The sequence below is a fragment of the Limulus polyphemus genome, unplaced genomic scaffold, assembly GCF_000517525.1.
Source record: "Limulus polyphemus unplaced genomic scaffold, Limulus_polyphemus-2.1.2 Scaffold4413, whole genome shotgun sequence".
In the NCBI taxonomy this organism is placed as follows: Eukaryota; Metazoa; Arthropoda; class Merostomata; order Xiphosura; family Limulidae; genus Limulus; species Limulus polyphemus.
The window spans coordinates 895-11,815 of NW_013670023.1; the positions used below are offsets into that span (position 1 = coordinate 895).

Sequence of the window (10,921 nt, forward strand, 5' to 3'; positions counted from 1 at the left end):
TGAGTGTATTAAATTAGGTGTAGGCATAGTACAGTTTCAGTTTTGTCATTCCTTTTGTTATCCTTATTAAGATTAGAGCTTTAAATGATTATTATTATTATTTGTAATAGGATGCGTCTGCCACAGACAATTAAAAGTATTTATAAGTAAATAAGGCGGATTAAATATGGCGCGGCATTCCACACTTTAGCTTTTTGCGACTGCGCGTGAACGTGGCAAGGCATAAACCTATCACAAGAGGCATTCGTCGGCCTTCCTGTGACGTGGGGCACTAGATGAAACATCGCGAGTGGCGCGCGCTGTTTGTGGAGGAAAACTGCTCTTGGCTTACTGATATTGCAAGAAGTTGCTGGCAGTAGGTTAATAATATGCGTAAAGTAGTTTGTATATTAAGACAGGTTAATTTCCTCTTTTCTTTTTGTTACAGTCAGTTTATTTATTCATTTATATTGGTGACAGTTTTGCATTAATTCGTGCATGAATTACAAAGTAAACTTACTTTAGTTTGAAAAGTAATATTTTCTGAATTTTCTAATTTAGTACAAATACTGAAATAGAATTTAGAAATTATTATTTATATGGATTAGGTAATAAAGATGGAGGTGGGTGGGAGGTAAAGACTAATAGCGATAGGGATACATCTAATTATACGCTAGAGTTATAAGTATTACACATTTACAGTATATACTATACTATTCTTAATACTAGTTAATAATGTAGTACTATTAGTACTGCAATTTGCAAATGCTAATGATAATAATCGTTTTCGTAATATTAGTATTAACAGTGACAGTAGTGCCACTGTGGAGTGTCGTTCTGGTACTACCAATAGCGAGTACTATTGCTTTTAGTTTTAATAGCCTACCTTTCTCTGGTCCTGGAATTTGTAGTCTCATTATTTTTTGCCTCTGACATATAAAACTAAAAGTGAAATGAACAAAAAGCAGAACCAAACTATCACACTAAGAAAAGACTTAGCAATACTACTATTGGTATTACTAAAGTGTAGCAGTATTAGTACTGGTAGTAGTACTATAGTCGTCTGAACTATTTGTTACCCAGTTTGTCTTATCTTACAGAGTCATGCTAAATTATTTCTTTTGATTGTAAGCTGTAACTGAACTTTGGGAAAACATAGCAAATTTACATATTAGATCTTATTCGTAAATCAGCTAAATGTTTTAACAATTGAGTAGAAAAAACTCAACAACATTGTGCTGTATTCATAAATACTTGGAACTAACACTAAGAGTACGTATATGGAAGAGGAACAAAATTGCATATATGAGGATTTGCCCTATTATGTGCAACTCAGATTTTATTATCTGAATCATGAATCAGTTTCCTATTTTGGTCAATCAAGTTTAAAGAACAAATTTATCTTTATTTCCAGTTCATCATTGTACAGTAAGTTTTGTGGTAAATTGCTGTTTTACGAAAAATTAGTACATGTTAACTTCAGGTGTGTATCTCTAAGAAGGGAAATTCTTGTGGTTTGCTGTTTTTATTTTTTTACTTATAAGATACATTGTAGTATAGTATTTTTGGTTTAGTCAAAATTGTAGAATTTAATAGTATTAGTAGATGGGAAGATGCTGAGATTTATTTGCAGCTACTTTCTAGAAAAAAGGAAGGTATTGCTAAGACTAAGAGAAGATGGATTGCAATAGTCTTAGCTCAAACTTAAAAATTTTAAAGATTTTTATATATTTTTGTAACTGTAAAAGGATAATGAATTTTTAAGAATTTTTTTTGTCTTAATATTGATACTGACAATAAGGAAAGTGGTATTTGTAAATTGTATGTTGGTAACTTCTTTAGAAGGGGAAATGATTTTATTTCTCTAAAATCTTTTTTAAAACTTGCAGGAATTTTAGAGGGACTAATTATTTGTTTAAAGTCTGGTTATAGAAAAGTTTTTGTTTTGTTTTATTAATAGGATTTATGATTTTTTGGTTATGAGTACCCTAGATGATGTTGCTTATTGTGATTTTTAGAAACCTATAACAAGGTGTTGTGCAAAAGATTGATTAGTTATATATGTACTTAAGGAAATAATGAAAAAGTATAATACAAGTGTATATAAGATTAGCTTTATGGCAGAAGTCTCTCAGTGTTGATGATTAAGCATTTTTGAGATTAGGGGAATGATTTCATTATTTATGTCCACAATTTGGATATTTCTATGAACAATTGATTTATTTGTAAATGTTTCTTTTATTTGTTGTGTGAAAATAGCATTGGTTATTATACAAAATCAGAAAGATGATGGCACATAAATGTTGATTAAATTGTAAAACATTCTAAGTGTGTTTAGCTGTGGTGAAAAGAGCTAAAAACATTCTGGATTCATTTTATAGATATTTTGAACTTAATAGCAAGTACGTTGTTGTGTACTTATATCTTGGGTCTCATTTAGTGATGGTGTTCATTTTTGGTCATATTTCTTCAGGGAAGATAATGGATATGAAAGGGTGTAGAGGTAGACCATTAGAATAATACTTAACTTAAGAAATGTGAGCTACAGTGTTTAGTATTGTTAGGTTTTTTTACCATTTTGCTCTAGGTACGCTGTCAAAGTGGTGTGAAGAAGAGCTTGGAATACAAACTTTAATGTTATTGATAGAAGATATAAGATTTTGGAACCCATATGTAGACTAGTTCTATAACAAATTAATTTTGAGTTAGAGTTATGTGCAATTACTTAAAAATCTTTTAAACTTCATGAAAGGGTGTATGCATGTGAATAATTTACTTTTATTTATTTATTAAATTTATTTTATTTACCACCACAAAAAATAAGTGATTGACAACTTCAATAATCCAGATGGTCATTTATCACTGCTTGTTCGTTTGCACTTATGTTAGGGCTTGTTGATGAACAGTTGATTTTGTATGTTAGAGTTTTGGTCCTTTATCCTTTCTTATTTGTATTAAAGATATTCTTAGGTGCAAAATTAGTAAAGTTTGCTGATGTTAAACTCTTTTAGCTGTGTTGAGGATATTTAGGTATTACAAAATGACTTGAATCAGTTGGTAATTAGGACAAATATCTGGCAAATGATATTTAATTTATAGTAAGTGTGATGTAGTGCATTTGGTTTATAATTTAGATCACATGATTTATATAGATGGAAAGAAACTGAATAGCATGATAGAAAAAAGGATCTTGGCATTATGGTGAATGAATTATTTGGATAAAAGCAATGCTCGATTGCTAATAATAAACCCAGTAGAAGTTAAGGGTGTATTTATAGACGTATTGATTACAAGACAGAAGAAATAATTATACAAATCACTTCAATGGCCTCACTTAGAATACTGTGTACAGCTTTGTTCTCCTTATCTAAAAAGGATATTGACTTATTCAAAAAGTTCAGAGAAAGGCTACAAGGATGAGAGATGGAAGGTTTATCTTACAAGGTAGCTTAATATCTCATTTTACCAGGAGAAAAGCAGTCATTTTCATTTGATGTGTATGGTCACAAGTGCTTGAATAGGCACATGTGCAAATCCAGAAAAAGCCATATTCAGTCACATTACAATTTTAAATACTCCTGACAAAAGGGGGAAATGTATTAGCTAAAAAGATGTGTTAAGCAGCAGAGTAATAGATATAGATGTGATGATTCAAATCTTGTATACAGCAAAGAAGAAAATTATAACCAATCTTGAACATAGTAGTGTTGTGTAGTTTTCTTTTTTATAGTTTGATGAAATTATAAGTGCTTATATAATGCATGTATTCTTGATATTTCCTTGTCATAACTCATTATTTTAAGCATTTCTGTAGTGTACATGTGAAAATTAATTTGCACTTTTGAATCACCACACACACACATTACATTCATATAAAAAAAAGGCCTGAAACAATGGATAAGAGGTAATCTTATTAAAATTTACAAGACCATCCCAGGGGATTGATAGGATAAAGACTGATTTCTTTGTGCTATTTAATAATGTAACAGAAAATTTAAGAACACCAAGGGGCATGGTCCATTTAGCCTGTCCCATCAACTAAATGTTAAAAAACAAAACATTTGTGGAACTAGAAGACGCAAGTTTAAGACAGGCTATGCTACACTTAAGACCGTTTTATTTTTCTAATTGGGTTGTTGACCTATGGAATTAGATGCCTTTTGACAGTGACCAGCATGTTAGAGGACTATGATTTCCTAAAAAGTAAAGGATTGGTTTTAATTTTTACTGTTTCCAAGGGTGGCTGTGGAAGGACAGTCATGATGGTACAAATGGCCCCTTGCTGTCCATAAGTTGTATTACTAATGAGGAAGATTTGTGTGAACATTCTCATATTTTCTGTAGAATTTTAAAATTAGTAAGTAGTCGCTTGTTTCAATATTTAACGATGTGTTTTAACAGATTAATACAAATTATCATTGCTGAAATATTCCATTAGTTGTTATTAAAAATATATGTTGTATAATTGGTTGTATTTCAAATGTTAGTAAACTGTGAAAACAACATTTTGTTTTGAAAAATAATATTCTTTGTATAATTACCTCAGTCAATTCCAATACATATAACAAGGTCAGTGGTATTAAACACATACATTGATTTATAGTTAAAAATATTTTCATCTGAGAGTTTTTTTTAACAGCTTTAAGTGGTTTATAACTCACAAGTAGATGGACTGGAACCCCGATAAATAAAATGTAACAAAAAGCTGGGCAGGGCTTTTGTTGTGAGATGAGAGACTTTATTGATATTTCAATAAATGGAGAAGTTAGGACATTGAAACTGTACAATGCATCTTGGAATTACTGTAGATTATGTCTATACAACTTAGATAATGTAGATGCTATGATACTGAAGTTTTACAAACTAAAAGAGAATGCAGACATGTCATATAACACAGAAAAGTTAAAAATTGAGAATTACGAAACATATTTACCTTCTCACAACACTTTTGCATTTTTTTTTATCATCTTTGCAACTGTGGTCTGAGGCTTATCACAGATCTTCTGCACAATTTTTGGATAATCTTATTCATTTATTGACTTCTACTTAGGTCAGGTTATCAGCTTTTGCTCTCTCCCTACTATCTTGGTTGGTTTGTTGTTGGGATCTTTTGAAAAGAGATGCCCTGCTGGAGGAAACTTGTCTTCCTGCTTTGGCCCTTAAAGATCTCGGAGAAGCTCCTTTTCTCAGACAGTCTATTTTTGCTGGTATTCCCAATGCTATAGAATCTTGAGTTGATGTGGCCCATCTCCACTTTTCCCTTTCTACCCTAGCTTCTCGACTGTCCAAAAGGTCTTCTGCGGAATGGTTTCCAGAAGCTCCTGTTTGAGTTTTCAGACCTCTGGTTTCAGCTCCACAATCCATTGGAACACAAGGGCGATTCTGACCTTGCCAATGGGTATTATCCTTTAGGGTGGAGTGCAGATTACAGCGTTGGTGACTACCTTCTTGGGTCAGGTCTTGACTTGGAGGGTTTGTGTCAGTATGGGAGACCTTCACCACAGATCAGTGAGTCATTCAGTTCCCATTTCCTCCTCTATTGTTTCTCATACCAGTTGGCTTTTCATTCCCCAAGAATGCTCTTCCATCCAACTGTCGAGCACAAGCCATCCAGAATCTTTGGCAACCGTTTATTGATCTTTCTCATCTCAATTGCTTCCTTTAGCTTCCTTAGTTTACAATGAAGTCATTTCTTTCCATTCAGTGGCTCTTTCCACCTGCTCTATGGATGACAAAATTTGATGTTGCTGATACCCATCTTCATATTCCAATCGTGGAGTCTTCATGGTGTTATCTCCACTTTATGCATGACAACCAGCTTTTTCAGTTTCATGGTCTTCTATTCAGCTTTGCATTTGCCACATACATTTTTTGCCAGATAGTCAGATCCTTTTCACGTAATCTTCACTGTCATGGTACAAAAGGCTGTTCAGAGTAGATATTATTGATTAATTTATTTTATGAGACAGTATTTTATGATTTTTTTTTTATAATAAGAGAGAGAGTTAAAAGCAGACGATTGTTGGAAGTTGTGTGTATAATTCATTGATGTTGAGACTATCGATTGTCGTGTGCAATACATTGATGTCGAGAATATAGAGGTTTCTAGAAGGGGCAGACGATTAAGTGATAAACATATAAATAGTGTGAGATGAGTGGAAACAGTAGACAGACAGGCAAACAGAGCAGATGAGAAGTAAAGTTACGAGAAGGGATTCGGCCAAAGAAAAGTTAAATGCAAAATTGATCGTTGTAGGAGTGGAAGGACCTAACGATTGATATATTAAAGTGAGACTAACAGTATTGAAAGAGATAAGAAGAATAGTTTATTTTGTCAAAGAGTGTTCTGAAGTAATTGAACTAGCCTCAGTTGACCTTGAAAAATAGACAGATGATTCTCAGATATACAAAGAGAGAAAAAGGAGCACGCAATTTTAGAAGTATTGGATACAATTGTGGTAACTCGACGATAAAGTAAGTGAACTATACTCGGATAGTTTAGTGATAGTAATAGAGGAAAATAGTTCGGCTTGTCAACTGAAATTCTAAAGCAGTTGAATAGGCTTAAGTGGACCTTTGACAAGAAGAAGAGAACTGTATAGTATTTATTATATGCTTATGATCTCTATGGTGTAAATATTTTGTTGTACATAGTTTAACTAGTTCCAAATATATACATATTATTTTGGAAACAAGTGGCGTGAGTGCTGTTCGTTTATTTTTGAATTTATCGCTAACAATTCACAGACACCTACTGTAGAAGAATCCTTAGCCCAACAACACACCTATATTCTTACTTTAATATAAGACCAAAAAAATAAGTTCCTGACATTCACTCGTTGGGCATTCACACTCACCATTATAAGGATGACTGGTTTCTTCTTGATCCTTCCTGCCACTTGGCAGAACTTCACGCTTGAACTCTGTTATCAGAAGCTTTGAGAGCTGGGTTTCTTATCAAAAAGGAGAAGAATGTTCTTACTCCCACATAGTACCTGATCCATTTAGGGATGTTTTTCTATTCCAAACTAAGTTAGGCCCAACCTCATCCTTTACAGCTTCAGGCTATGAAATGGGCAGTTCTTCAAATATAGTTGTCTCCTCCTCCACCAGTGCTTCCAATTCTATTGAGATGGGGTGTTCCATAAGACCACCTTGGGGATTTCTGGGTGGTACACAATTATTTAGTACTTTACATAATATACAATACTAGACCACCACTCATAGATTATCATGAGTAAAGCATAAAGGGATTTTGCCCATCCCTGCTGACCCCTGGATTGAATAAATCGGGGTTGGCTTGTTTTTCAAAATAGAAAATGTGGTTCACCTCTTGCACTGTCTATTCCTCCTAAGTCATGTTTGAACACTTTATTCAACTCAAGGAGAAGAGGGCAAAGCTGGATACCCTCCTACACATAACCATGGTTGGTTTTCTCAGATGTTTGGTGGGAGCAGGTCCAGATTATGCAGGAGCCTCCTTGTAATGCCGATTCAGAGATGATCAGTTGTGTTGATCATGGTCCTTCTTTTTGGTCATTATGTTACTTTCCATGATTATGTAAGAAGGTCCTTGACTCTTTATAATTCCACATGTGGAGCACAAAGTCCTTGAGTTATTGGTGGAACTTCGTTTGTCCCAGATCCTCCTTGCAATTCTGGGGGCACAGTGGTGTTGTCTTGCCTCTCAGGTTGGAAGTTAGGATTTAGGTTTGTAATCCCAGGCTGGATAATCTCCATTTTCTTCAGATTGAGTGAGGTATGAATGTCTGCGTAATTCTGAGTTTGGTTTGTTGTGTTCTGTGCTTCTACAGGTTGGGGGAAGGCTTGTTCACTTAGGTATTTCTTGCCTTCTCTTTGTAATTCCAGTGGTTCCCATGCAATATTCTGTAACTTTCAGGTTGTGTTACTGGGTCTGTAATTCCGAGTTTGGATTGCTGCTTTTTTGTGCTTCTTCAGGTTGGGGTGAGAGTTTCTCCACTTTTGTGTTGCTTGCTTTCTCTTTGTAAATCCAGTGGCTAGACTTGCAACATTCTATAACTTTCAGGTTGGATTTCCTTAATATCATTTACTATAATACAATTGTATCACACAGCAGTCCCCATGTCCTAGCCACTACACCTTGGATCTAACTTTGGGTCCACAGCCCAATAATTCAAATGATGAGACATGGGACCTCATTTGCATGGCTGGAGCCTGGAAAATTTTCAAGAGTACTTACAATATTTCCACACCAGATGTGTCTGGTATTGCAAGAGGAACCAGTTTTTGAATAGATGTCCCTTCTTGTGTGTTTCTTCTCCAGATGTTACAGTTTTTGACACTGTGGCCGGTTGGCCTTTACTGTCCCCATTTTAGATTTTCTATTATCTGGGCAAAGAACATACCTGCTCCAGAAGTAGTGTGGACCCCACTAGTGTGCTATACTATATCTCAGTTAGCACACATTTTCTACACAGATGTTTTCTGTGTGGATCTTGCACACACAGGCCCCTCCACCTTGTCAGTGTGTGTGTGTGTGGGGGGGGGGGGGTCTAGGTCTAGCTACAGTGTTTTAGAAGTACCGAAAATGTATTTCAAATAATACTTACCTACCACCCTTCCTCCTCACGATGTCTGATAATTTTACCAGTCTTGAAAATATGAATAAGAAGTGATAATGGGGAGCTTATATACAGATCTGGTATAGAGGGCACATTGATGTAGGGGGAGAGAGTCACAAGATTAAAATTCCTAGGGGGGATATAGTGAAGTGTAAAGACTGGAGCAAGTGAGATGTAATTCTTTCAAATGATTAGATGGGCAGAGAAGAGAAACTTTCATCAGGATAAAGCTAAAGTGTGAGGGGATGCGAGTACTATTGGAAATACATTTTTGGTATAGGAAAATGTAAACTTTATTAAATATTTTATTAAAACTAGGAGATTAAAACTTAGATGATATAAAATATGCTATAAACTACATTCTGATGCTAATTTTATTGACATACATTGATAGTAGTTGTTTTATCAGAACGTAACCCTGTAAAATGTTATGACGTGCAGAAGAGCAGGCCTCAATACATCAAGTTAATATGTTCCTTCAAGGCTGTCCCTCACACTCACCTTTGAGAAAAAGTAGAAACTTAAACCCACCTTTTATTCTTCAGAAAACTATAGATTCTATTTTTAAACTAATACAAGTGGAAAGTACTGTCATCCATTACTACTGGTGGCAACTCATTCCGTAAAACAATAACACTTTTAAAAAATAGTATTTTCCAAAACATAAGCTTTTGTAATCTTTTTCTGTTGTTGTCAGAATATAGTGAAAAGAAATTGGAGACAATAATCCTATCAGTTCCCCAAGATAATTTTGTAAATGTTAATAAGATCACCTCTTACCTCTTTTTTTTCATGAGTGATTTATGTATATATATGTACATAATAAACTTTTTTTTTTGCCTTGTAGTGACTATGTACAAAAGAGTGGGCAATTAACTGAATGCATCAATTAATGTCATATAAAATAATTGATTAATAAAATTATGATTAATGTCATGCAAATAATCAACAAATCAAAATTAGTCTTTGAGTTTTGATTATTCCAACTTTCCAAATAATTGAAACATTGGCATTATTTTTTTCCCATTATTATTTCGATTAATTCAACATTGTTCACCTTAATTGATTAGTGTTTTGACTAATGAAACTATCTAATAGAAATTAGGGTTTCTAATTATTAATATTTTTGATGATTCCAACTATACAAGTCTTTTGTGAGAATAATCAATTAATGAGCTCAACAATCATTTAATTAAAAAATTCTATTAATCATCCAGCTTTACTAATGATCTCTCCCAATCTAAATTACAAAAGAGTAAGATATAAGACTAAGAGGGAAACTAGAAGGCCAAATTCCTAACAACAATTAAGAAGTTATTGCTGAAGATCAAATAGTTTTGTATACATATGTAAATGTCTGGAGGATGTGGTAGGTATTCAAATACTCATCAGTGATTCAGAGACAAGTAATCATCATAGATTACAAAGATAATATGCTGAAATCTGTGCACAGTCTAAAAGAAATTCCTTGGAAAGTACATGAGAATCTTTTTTTTTGTTTCATGAAGTAACTCCAGAATTATATTAGTTGTTCTTATAACAGAGCACTGCCTTGTTACCTTGATTGACTTATCCATCGCTATGACAAGATACTTTTATTCAGTATAGATGGATTACTGTATGTATTAAATATGTAAGACAGTTAAGTACATTTGTTTGGCCTGTTGACATATAGGTTTCAAAGTTCTCTTTCTGAATGTAGTAGGAACAAGTAATAGATTTTGTCAACCCCAGATAGATGCCATGCCCACCTTCTATACATGTACTTGAGCATTATAAATTACATGTAGTTGCTGCATATACATGTTTATAGTGATTAGAAAGAACTTATTACCCTATAATCCAACAATGCTTATTTAACTTAAGTTTCTAATTTTTACATTTTAATAACTTCCATAACAATAAATATAAATTTTTTACACAAAGACAAGGAATTTAGTGCTTTTACCTTGGCTCTTTTTTTTTCTTCTTTGCTTTTGTGCCCTTGATGATACTATGCTACTTTTTTTATATCAATAGTAGTAGTACATTAAATAATTTATTTATTTCAAATATGCAGTTGAGAACACAAAATATTAACATGTACAGAAAATATAATGTCCTAAAGTGACTAACTTAACTGGTTTGTTAACTAAGCTACAACTTCTTTAGATGGTTGAAGTAACATTGAAACTAGGCTGAATGATTCAAAAAACAAGCTAGCCATACAAGGAACTCAGTAGATTAAAATATTCTCTTCTTATTGATTATAAATAATTCATTAGCAAGTGTTGGAGACAATGACGTTTTTGAAAAACTTGTGTGTATATATATATATATATATATATATATATATATAT

The 10,921-nt window shown here is 33.3% G+C and overlaps 1 protein-coding gene across 9 annotated transcripts in view; it reads left to right on the forward strand.

The window, feature by feature from the left end:
• Window positions 1-277: 277 nt before the first annotated feature.
• LOC106471105 (protein lin-54 homolog) overlaps window positions 278-10,921 on the forward strand; it is a 55,279-nt gene continuing 44,635 nt past the window's right edge. For 4 of the 9 annotated variants that reach the window (XM_013931693.2, XM_022399724.1, XM_022399723.1 and 1 more), the window contains exon 1: window positions 278-355. The gene's annotated coding sequence lies outside the window, so the exon portion shown is untranslated. The other 5 variants (XM_022399717.1, XM_022399721.1, XM_022399722.1 and 2 more) reach the window with 5 other exon arrangements.